General features: G+C 40.9%; 1 protein-coding gene and 1 non-coding gene across 7 annotated transcripts in view; both read left to right on the top strand.

Annotated features, from left to right (window-relative positions):
- The window catches only part of TTC19 (tetratricopeptide repeat domain 19), a 29,539-nt gene that overhangs the window by 8,318 nt on the left and 9,421 nt on the right, over positions 1–11,800 (top strand). The window lies entirely within an intron of this gene.
- Positions 6,052–6,215, top strand: LOC111828415. The gene has a single exon (XR_002832278.1). It is a non-coding gene; the product is annotated as a U1 spliceosomal RNA (small nuclear RNA).

The following is an 11,800-nucleotide window of genomic DNA, read 5'->3' as shown; positions in this document are numbered from 1 at the left end:
TAGCTCCATGGCCACCGCCATCTTGGTTGGGTTAATTGGCATACTTGCTCCTGATTGGCTGGTGGGCGTGGCTTGTGGGTATAGCGGAGTGACACCAATTTGCATGTTTCTCTTTTACTAGTGTAGACTAGAGGCCTGGTGCACAAAAAATTTGTGCACTCGGGGGGGGGGGGAGGGGGGTCCCTCAGCCCGGCCTGTGCCCTCTCGCAGTCTGGGACCCCTCGGGGGATGACCACCTGCTGGCTTAGGCCTGCTCCCCGAGGGATTGGGCCTAAGATGGCAATCAGACATCCCTCTGGCAGCCCGGCAGCCCTCGAGGGATGTCCACTTGCCAGTGGGGAGCAGACCTAAGCTGCAGTCAGACATCCTTAGCGCTGCTGAGGAGGCAGGAGAGGCTCCCACCACCACCGCTGTACTGGCAGCCATCAGCCTGGCTTGTGGCTGAGCAGAGCTCCCCCATGTGGGAGTGCACTGACCACCAGAGGGCAGCTCCTGCATTGAGCGTCTGCCCCCTGGTGGTCAGTGTGTGTCATAGTGACCAGTCATTCCCAGTCTTTCTGCTGTTAGGGTCAGTTTGCATATTACCCTTTTACTATATAGGATAGTGGCCTGGTGCACGGGTGGGGGCTGGCAGGTCTGCCCTGAAGGGTGTCCCGGATCAGGGTGGGGGTCCCGCTTGGGTGCCTGGCCAGCCTGGGTGAGGGGCTGATGGCTATTTGCAGCTAGTCACACCCCCTTCAGGGTGGGTGTCCCCACTGGGGTGCCTGGCCAGCCTGGGTGAGGGGCTGAGAGCTGTTTTCAAACTGGCCGGCGACTGAGGCTCCCAGCCTCTCTTTTTTTTTATTTTTTTATTCTGGGATTTATTTACCTTCTATAATTGAAACTTCGTTGCTGTCACTGGAGCTGAGAGCCGGCTCCAGCTCTGAGGCCGTGGCTGGCTGAAAGCAGGTATCTTGGGTTTGTTTAGCTTCTGTAATTGAAACATTGTTGCCATCCTGCTCGCTCCAGCTCTGAGGCCGCAGCCGGCTGAAAGCAGGTATCTGGGGTTTGTTTAGCTTCTATAATTGAAACTTTGTTGCTTTCGGAGCTTAGAGCCAGGCTGCTTAGAGCCGGGCCGCAGCAGGCAGGGAACCTTGGCTTCCTCCATCACTGGAGCAAGCAAGCCTCCTGCTCGCTTTAGCTGCGTGGCTGCCGGCCGCCATCTTGGTTGGCGGTTAATTTGCATATCACCCTGATTAGCCAATGGGAAGTGTATCGAAGGTATGGTCAATTACCCTTTTTGTCTTTTATTAGATAGGATATAGATAACCTCTGGAAAATTGAAGAGCAGAAAGGGAAGGTTCAGCTTCTAGTCACAATGCAATTAATTACCTTTTGGTCCCAGATACACACCAACTTATGAAAGATAAAGAGCAGCTCATGATTTTGCAGTTCATCCTCAGTATGGAGGGAAGAGCAAGTTAAGCTAGCAATAGAACAGGGTGGGAAGGAAGCTCTGTGGCTTTGAACGATTCGGGTTGAAGCATTAGCAAGATGTTTGAGATACAGCCTAAGTATCTCTTGTCTCTAAAGCCCAAGTGTGCCTGGAAGAGTTGTCTGCTCAGTTGTCTTCCAGTTCTCTCCTCGACGTCACTACTGAGGCGCTCATTCCTTGTCTTACCCCCTGTACTTACTAGTAGTTCTAACCTGGTGATCACTGTCTCCTATTGCAAACACTTTATTCTCTTGGCTTCTGGGACACCTCCCTAGTCACTTGCCTTTCCATTTGCCACTGCTAAAGTTAGCAGCCCTCAGGGCTATCTTTGACCCTCACACCCTAGGAGATAACATTTAAGTCCTCTCATGTTAACGTCATCTTCAGCCCCAACTTGCACATGAACTACCTACTCATGGGTAAGGTTGTCTATCTGACATCTTGAATGATGGTCATCTCACATTTAACATGTCTGAAATGGGCCTCTCTTTTTAAAAAATTTAAATTGTGTGCTCACCACCCTTCAAGTCAAGTCTCCTTCCATTACAATTTATCCCTCTATACCAAGCATGTCAATCTCGTGGCCCACGGGCCGCATGCAGCCCACAATGAATATTTTTGTGTCCCAGCCAATATAACAGTATGTAAGAAACGTTTTAATAAAAATTTCGTAACTTAATTTTTACAATATACCTGTTATACATAATTATTAATAACTAGCTGTACCCGGCCATGCGTTGCTGTGGCTCAGTCTGGTTAAATGGAAAAGAAAGAAAAGAGAAAGCGCATGTTTCTAATATGTTTAATTTCACAATGCTTGTGGGTATACAATATTTTTTGTTGTTCCATGGTCTGTGCAGATATAGAGATTGTCTGGTTTGCCGACTCTAGAACACACAACATATAATTGTCCATGTGAGAAGCAATCCGTGTCTAGATGTAAACCGCACAATTCTAAAGATTGGCCCTGAGCTTTATTGATGGTGATTGCAAACGCCAATCGAATTGGGAATTGCAATCTCTTAAATTGAAATGGCATATCCGTTGGAATCATAGGAATGTGAGGAATGAGGACATCTTCACCTTTGAAAGGTCCTGTCAAGATTGTTGCTTCTATGACGTTGCTCGTTAATTTTTTTACTGCAAGCAAGCCGCGTGCCGTTGCAAAGCTTTGGCTGGTTGATATTTCATAACATGATAATTGGCATGCCGATTTTCAATTGCAGTACGTGCGGTGGCATCCCTGGCAGATCGAGTGAATTCAAAAATTCTGTTGGATCATTAACCGCTTCATCTGCTTCCACAACAGTGTCGATGGACTTGTATGTGACTGCCTCGCTTTGAATGTTAGACTAAATAATATTGTTAAGTTCGTAGACGTCTTTGTTCTTGGCCGCAAGAATAGCTCGTTCACGCAGCCAATCGTGATTCTTATAATTGGTTTGAATATTGGGAAATACTTTTTCAACCAATTCTTCTTTTGACGACACTAAATTGCAGAAGTTATGAGGCAGTGAAATTCGTCCTGAGGTCAGATCAACCGGCACCTTTCCGTTACGAATTCCCATGCAATTGATGTGAGAATATCTCAGCTGATCGATCGTTTTGCAGCTGGACACGCATATTTGTAGTTAATTTTATCTACAATTTATAATTGTAAACAGAAACATTGAAATGGAATCGTAAAATATTTAGTATAGCGTGTGTTGCTTTTACGTCCAACAGATGGCGCTGTTTTTCAAAAAAAGCATGTTTTTACCTGTCACAAGTGTGACATCTATATAATAGTAGGTATATAGGTATATAAAAACGCGTGTATTTGAATGCAACATTGTGTCAAGATTTCAAAGCAATCGGTGAAGAACTTTCAGAGATTGAAGATTTTGAACAAACGAACATTTACATTTTTATTTATATAGATGAACTACAACGTTCGCTAATGACTGATTACGATAATCAGGTTGCATTCATTTCCCTTAACACGCCTTATGCGCAGGCGCATCATTTCTCTCCACTAATACTAGCAGCGAATATTTTAGCAGCCAATTACCCTGTCATTAGTCTTGGACTGACTTGTTTGGTGTGCGCAACAGGAACTATTTCACTTTTGGAGAATAAGGAAAATAGATTTATTTGTGTTACACTTAATAATTTGTGCAGTTATTCAACGTCTGGTAAGTTAATGTTCAAGAAAAAATGTTTAGTTTTTATTAAAATGTTCTATTATTTTATGTTAACGATTACTCATTTATTTCAGCCCTTTGTATTCAGCATGTCTCTATTGAAATAAACCTACATTTCTATGAAAATTGAAGGTTTTTTTTGCGGCCCACATAAACTTAAACCTTGTTTATTTGGCCTGTGTTAGCTTTTGAGTTTGACATGCTTGCTCTATACCCTCTTTTACCTCCCTCCCTCCCTCTCTCCCCTCAGGAAATCACCATGCTGTTGTCTATGAGTTTTTTGTTTCTTTTTTTAAATTAATCCCTTCACCTTTTCACCCATCCCCGCACCACCCCATCCCCTCTGACAGCTGTCAGTCTATTCTCTGTCTATGAGTCTATCTCTATTTTGTTTGCTACTTTGTGCATTAGATTCCACAAATGAGTGAAATCATAAGGTGCTTGTCCTTCTGACTAGAGGCCCAGTGCATGAAATTTGTGCACGGATAGGGTCCCTAGCAGCTGCCGGCTACCTGCTGGGGCCTCTCTCCCCCAGCTGCGGGCTGCTGGCTGGGGCCTTCCTTTGTTCCGCACCGCCCCCTGGTGGTCAGCACATGTCATAGCGAGCAATCAAACTCCCGAGGGGACACTTTGCATATTAGGCTTTTATATATATAGATAGATTGATTTTGAGAGAGAGAGAGACAGAGAGAGAGAGAACTATCAATGTGAGAAACATTGGTTACCTCCCGTATGTGCCCTGACCAAGAATCAAACCCAGAACCCTCTAGTATACAGGACAATGTTCCAACCAGCTGAATCACCCAGCCAGGAAACATTATTCTTAATCTTATTTTTTTCTAAAGGAATATATCCCCACTCAGTTTTGAACAAAGCAAATCCACTATCAAATTTATATGCTTTTTATTGGCGTGACTAACTCTATCAAGAATAGATAACTTCAGATCATATAAAAATTTGGTCTAGGACTGTGTTTAATAGTTTTACCTCAAATCGGAAAACAAAATGAAGTGCTTTGGTTAGTTAATAAAATGGTTTTACCCAAGCAAAACAAAACAAAACAAAACAAAAGCACAACTTGGTCTAGGATACTCGTTTTGTTCTTCATAATGTATCTATGTAATTAATGAAGGATCATGAAAAATTAAGTGAAAACAGTAGATTATGAAACATTATAGTTAGGAGGAGCATCATTTTCTAATATAGGTAGATTAAATATAGGTGTAAAGTAAGGGCTGAATGATACCCTTATTCTATAATAATGACGTAGTGATTATTCCTGGTTTGGTAGAATTTTAGGAGATTTTTATATTTCTAAATAACATAAAATTATTTCTTGATTTATTTTTAGAATCTATTGACTTACAGAAAAGTGGTAATTTAGTGCAAACTTTTTAAACAGGTTTTTTAATTTATTTTAAATACATTTTTTATTGATTTCAGAGAGGAAGGGAGAGGAAGAAAGATAGAAACATCAGTGATGAGAGAGAATCATTGATTGACCCCCTTCTGGACACCCCCTACTGGGGGTGGAGCCTGCAAACCCGGGCTCTATGAATCGAACTGTGACCTTTTGTTCATAGGTCAATGCTCAACCACTGAGCTATGCCGGCCAGGCTTAGTGCAGTATTTTTTATTATTTAGAACACATAAATACTGCTAGTTGCTGGTCCAACTAACATGATTACATCATTACATTTTCTTTTTTCTACAAGTGGTTGTTTCCTCTGAAGTCGGTAGCTAACTGGATTTTTTTTGTTGCTTGTTTTTTATGCATGTGACAGATTCTCTTTAGCGTAGTACTTGGTCTCTTTCACTCCTCAGCTTCTCTGGGGGCCTAGGGCCGTGGTCGGCAAACTGCGGCTCGTGAGCCACATGCGGCTCTTTGGCCCCTTGAGTGTGGCTCTTCCTAAGCCTTAGGACTACCCTAATTAAGTTAACAGTGTACCTACCTATACAGTTTAACTTTAAAAAATTTGGCTCTCAAAAGAAATTTCAATCGTTGTACTGTTGATATTTGACTCTGTTGACTAATGAGTTTGCCGACCACTGGCTAGGCCACAGTGGATTGCTGGGTCACTGGCTCCTTTCTTTTTTAAAAATATATTTTTATTGATTTCAGAGAGGAAGGGAGAGGGAGAAAGAGATAGAAACATCAATGATGACAGAGAATCATTGATTGGCTGCCTCCTGCACACCCCCTACTGGGGATTGAGCCTGCAACCCGGGCATGTGCCCTTGACCAGAATCGAATCTGGGACCCTTCAATCCAAAGGCTGACTCTCTCTCTATCCACTGAACCAAACTGGCTAGGGCGTGGCTCCTTTCTTCCCCTGTTGGTGTGTATAGAGTTAGGAGTTGTTGGGTTTTTTGTTTTAATGAAAAGAAATGTGAATACTTACCTGGCAGGGGAGATACCATGATCATGAAGGTGGTTTTCCCAGGGCGAGGCTTATCCATTGCACTCCGGATGTGCTGACCCCTGCGATTTCCCCAAATGTGGGAAACTCGACTGCATAATTTGTGGTAGTGGGGGACTGCGTTCGTGCTCTCCCCACAAAAAAAAAAAAATAATAAAAAGTGAAACTATTATTTGTGTAATTTAAAGAATAATGATGCAGCATTAACAGTACCTGTGAAGACCTGTGTGTGCCTGGCCCCAATCCGAGATCCTGCTCTCCTGAATCTTTACCATTCATTCACGTTTCTTTAGTTTTACTTCTGTACAGAAGATAACAGGTGTTTATTTTGAAAATTTACATAAATGAATTACACAGCATGACTTATAACAGTATTTAATCTTTTGGGGATTAGACCTGAATTCATTTATGTTTATTTTCCTTGCTCTTGTTAATTTTTAATAAAGATTGAGTAGTTGTTCTATGCCAGTTATTGTTTCAGGGTTTGCATAGAGGCAAGTGAGACAAAAGTCCCTGCTTTTTTAGAGCTTAATGCTTAGAAAGATATTTTTCAGCTTTGAAATCAGATACTCACCCATCTTTCCTTCTGATTTTTTTCTTCATTTCTAAACAGTTTTAACATTTAATTTTTTAATATATGTGCAATTTATTTTGGTGTGAAGTTGTTAACTACTTCCTTAGAGATAATCTATCATCATTATGTACTTATGTATTAACAAGTATATGCTTGGCTTTCTTTTGGGGTTTTCCATTCAGGTTTATTCATCTGATGAAACTTATAACAGTATATAGTGTTTGAATTATAGTGATATGGTAATTCAGATCTCAAAAATGCTACTTTTGCAAAATTTCCTCCCATTTTATTTTCAGTTTTCACATAAATTTTAGATATTTTCACATGAATTTGAGATCATTTTGTCAAGACCCCAAAGTGCTTTGAGACTGAATTATTAGATTTCTATTATGTTTATAAGTTGGGGGAGTTTGCCTTCTGAATAAATAAATTACCATTTGACTGCGAATAGCAGAAAATTTCAACTTAATTAAGTTAAAACAGTAAGGACACATACCTCATATATCTGGCAGTTCAGCAGAAGGGGCAGAATGTTGGTTAGTTTATAAATGTATGGCTCGCTAACAGCCTGCAGGATAAGGTTCCTTGCGTCCCTCCTCACGGCCGTTCTCAGCCCGCTGGCCCTCTCTTCATTCGTGCTCCCCTTGTGGTTGGAAAGTGACTGACTATACCAGGTCTCAGGAATCTCATCCAGAAAAGGCAACGTCCAGAGGAAAGGAGACTTCTTTGTTTCTCTTAGAATGAGGTAATTTTTTCTAGAAGTCTACACATAGATTTATCCTTACTTCTCATTGGCTGGGAGTGGGTTACAGGGCATTTCTAACCCATGCTGTGGCAAGAGAAAGGGATTACCACATGGGCTAAAGCTGACCAGGATCCTTTCCGAACAGATGGGAGTCCCCTATGCTGGAAAGGAGACACTGCAGCGGTGCTGGGAGGACTCCTACTCTCTGCAAAACCCAGGCCTCCCGTTGAGGCAGTCTCCCGTTGAGGAATGTGATGTCTCTTGCTTACAGATTTAGTCACGTAGATGTGATAGTTATTTTATTACATTTGATTCCAAGTGGATACTTTACCAAACTATTTGTTTTCAGTTAATAGTCACCCTATTTCCAGATACGTAATTATACATTTGGGAAATCATGATAACTGTTTCCTTTTAGATATACTTCTGTGTACCACCCCCTCCCTCACCCCCATTAAGTTCAGTCATCGGCTGCAGCTGCAGAACCACATTGAATAATAGTGGTGATGGACAACTTTGTCTAATTTGGTGCCAACTGTATGAACAGATTTATTATTATACTAAGGCCCAGTGCACGGATTTGTGCACTGGTGGGGGGGCGTGGCCTGTAGGGATCAGCCCTCTGTGGGAGTGCCGCTCATCTTGGTCAGCTGAGCAGCTGTGGACCCACCCTCTGAGCGGCTGCTCCTGCTATGGGAGCACCGCTCATCCCAGTCAGCTGAGCAGGGCTTCCACTGTGGGAGCGCACTGACCACCAGGGGGCAGCTCCTGCATTGAGCGTCTGCCCCCTGGTGGTCAGTGCGCGTTATAGCTACAGGTCAACTGGTCATTCTGGTTGTTCTGCCGCTTGGTTGCTGGCGTTTTATATCTATCTATCTATCTATCTATCTAGAGCAAACCAGGCTTTCTAGTAATTGGTTAATTGTTCGGTATACTGCTGGATATTTTTCCTAGAAGAAACTTCCTTATGAAATTATATTTTGAAAGCATAATTTACCATATTCTCTATGTACCTGGAACCTATTCCTTTCCCAGTTCTTATTTTTATGGAGTTATTTCTTTTTAAGAGATATTTTTCCATTGATTCCTTCCTCTTCCTTTTCTTGGGCTGAAAGTTTCATTCATTTTTTAAATAATCAAAACATTTCTGGAAAGTGGCATATTTACTTTTATGAGTGCTTGAAGTCTGAAACTTGAGTTTGAAATCTGGCTCTGCTACTTATTTGACTATAGACAAGTTATTTAACTTTTCCTTTTCAATGAAGTAAGAATAATAGTAGAACCTACCTTTTGGAGTTGTTACAGGAATTATATGCTCTAGGACTGTGACTAGTATTCATTAAATACTATGTAAGAGTTGCTGGAATGTTGTGTTAATATAATTTATTAAATGGTTTTCCTTCTCTATATTATGTTTACCAGTCTCAGTTTATGCAGCAGCATCCTGATTACTTTTTTCTGTTTCTCCTTGTCAATTTTGTTGATCTTTTCAAAAAGAGCCAGCTTGTGTTTTCATTTTCTCTGTTGTTTCTCTATTTCATTACTTTCCACTCTAATCTTTATTATGTCTCCTGCTTGCTTTGGTTTTATTTTGCTCTTTTTCTAGTTTATTAGGTGGAAGATTAGGTTATTGGTTTAAGATCTTTCTAATATAGGCATGTGCAGCTATAAATTTCCCTCTGTTGCTTTAGATGCATCACATAGATTTTGGTATGTTGTGTTTTCGTTTTCATTTCTCAAAGTATTTTCTTACTTTTCTTGTGATTTTTCTTTTCTTTGATTCCCAGGATATTTTGGAGTATGTTGATTAATTTCCATATATTTGTGAATTCCTCAAATTTTCTTCTGTTGTTGATTTCTAAGTTCATTCTGTTGTGGTCAGAGAACATGCTTTGTAAGATTTCAGTCCTTTTATTGAGACTTATAGCCTAATAGTTTTTTCCTGAAGAATGTTGCATGTGCATTTGGGAGGAAAGTGTATTCCCTTGTTGTTGGATGGGGTATGCTATATATCTGTTAAGTCTAGTTAGTTTATAGTTTTGTCCAAATCTTCTTGCTGATTTTTTTTAGTTCTACACAAAATTTTTGTTCTTGTGATTTTTTTCGTTTATCCATATATCTTTGTTGTTTAAGCAGCCCTGGCCACACTGAGTGGCCAGATTATTATGACCATCTGACGTTTGTAGGCAAATTAGCTATAATTTCCTGCTGAAGTTGCTAGAGGGCCAGATCATTATAAACGTCTGAATAGCACAACATACTTAAGTATCGTTGCTGATCAACTTCATCCTATCATGTTGATGGCGTATCCCAATGGAGATGGCTTCTTCCAACAAGACAATGTGCCATGCCATGGTGCTCATATTGTGCAGGAGTGGTTTCAAGAACATGAGGGAGACTTTACCTTGCTTAGGTGGCCCCCACAATCACCAGATCTCAATCCAATTGAGCATTTGTGGGACAAAGTTAAAAGAGCCATCAGGCAGCTGGTTCCACAACCATCAAATCTCACAGAACTGGACAGTGCTATTCATCAGGCATGGTGTCAGATTCCTCGCATCACCTTTCAACATCTCGTGGAGTCAATGCCAAGAAGAATCGCCGCAGTATTGAAGGCAAAAGGTGGCCCAACGAAGTACTGATGGGGTGGTCATAATAATCTGGCCACTCAGTGTATATCTTCATTATCCCTTCATCAGAAAAAATGATTTTTTGTCCCATTTGTCACAAATTTTCATTTTACATTGTTGACTATGTTTTACTCTTTTAACTTTTTCTGAGTCATTTGTTATGTCTTTTATAGAAGGTTATGTTTAGACTTTTTAAAAACCTAATCTGAGTATTGTCTTGTGATAATCTTAAAACTTATTTAAATTAATATTAAAAGTGATATTTGGTCTGATTTTTGCAGTTAAAAATATTTTCCCTCTTTTTTTTTGTTTTGTTTGTTAATCCTCACCCGAGGATAGTTTTCCATTGATTTTTAGAGAGAGAGAGAAACATCGATGTGGGAGACACATTGATTGGTTGCCTCTCACAAATGCCCCAACCGCGCTGGGGATTGAGCCTGCAACTGAGCCCGCAACCGAGACACACACCCTTGACCTGAATCGAATCTGGGACCCTTCGGTCTGCGGGCCAGCCCTCTGTCCACTGAGCCAAACTGGCGAGGGCAAATGCTTTTCATTTTTATTTCTTTTGTTTTCAGGTTGCTACTATAGGGACTTTTTCCTCACTAAACTCCATTTATATTTTGAAAAGAAGGTATATACATGGTTTTTCAGTTCTCTTAGAGGTAACCTAAAAATTTCAAGACATATTTGACTCTGAAAAAACAATTTGTTTACAGTTTCTTTTCTAAGGTGAGTACAATTTAACATTCTTCTACTTTTCCCTTTCCCCACGTATTTTTTCTCTAACCTAGAATTTTAGACTAGGATTTATTACAGAGAATCCTGAAGCCAACTTACTTGCCTCCTTCTGTAGACAACCTGTTTTCTCCTGCCTGGTTGCTTTGTAGGAGTCAGAAGTTTTATTAGCATACTAGAGGCCCAATGCATGAAAATTTGTGCAAGAGTAGGCCTTCTTCCGCTGGCTGCCAGCACCGGCTTCCCTCTGGCACCCTGGACCCGGGCTTCCCACCTCCGGCTGCCAGTAGGCAACCAGGACCCGGGCTGTTTCCCTCCTCTAGCTGCCGGCTGGTACCCGGGACCTGGGCTGGCTTCCCTCCGGCCCCGGCTTCATCAGGAAGGATGTCCGGAAGACGTCCGGTCTAATTAGCATTATTACCCTTTTATTATTATAGATTATAGAAGGTTAGGGGGTTCATTTTTTTTTTTAATGAATTTTTCCTGGTCTGTGGGGAACCTCCATTTTTAAGATCCAGTTCTCTCGAGCTTCTGTAATATATTTTTTATTATTGCACAGTTCTACTTCCTGAGTCTTTTATTCAGGAATGTCATTTACTTGTATATTGGCCTCTCTCTTCTCTGTCCTTTTATATCTACCCTCGACTGTCTCAGTTTTGTCTGTGTTTTGGGAATTTCTCTAGTTCTTCTATGTTACTAACATATTCAGAAAAGTCGGTTCTGTGCTTTCCTTCTTCCAGTGTATTTTTTTTTTAAAGATTTCAAGCAAAAATAATGTGTAGAGACTTTAACAAATACCTGTACACATTCACCTTCAGCTTTGTTGCGTCTAGTAGAGTAAGTACAGTATTTTACCATATGTGCTTCAGAACTTTACGTTGGTAAGTTTAAATCCCTGTGTACTCCTGTTCAACATAACTCCTACCCTGATTTTGGTTTTGGTCTTTATCATTCTTATGCCTATTTATTGCACTGTAGATATCATGTAAATAATGGGGCTAATGTGTCTTTAAATTTTATATGAATGGTATACTGT

Source organism: Myotis lucifugus, unplaced genomic scaffold, assembly GCF_000147115.1.
Source record: "Myotis lucifugus unplaced genomic scaffold, Myoluc2.0 scaffold_355, whole genome shotgun sequence".
NCBI classification, from domain to species: domain Eukaryota; kingdom Metazoa; phylum Chordata; class Mammalia; order Chiroptera; family Vespertilionidae; genus Myotis; species Myotis lucifugus.
This window is presented reverse-complemented; position numbering and strand designations above follow the sequence as displayed.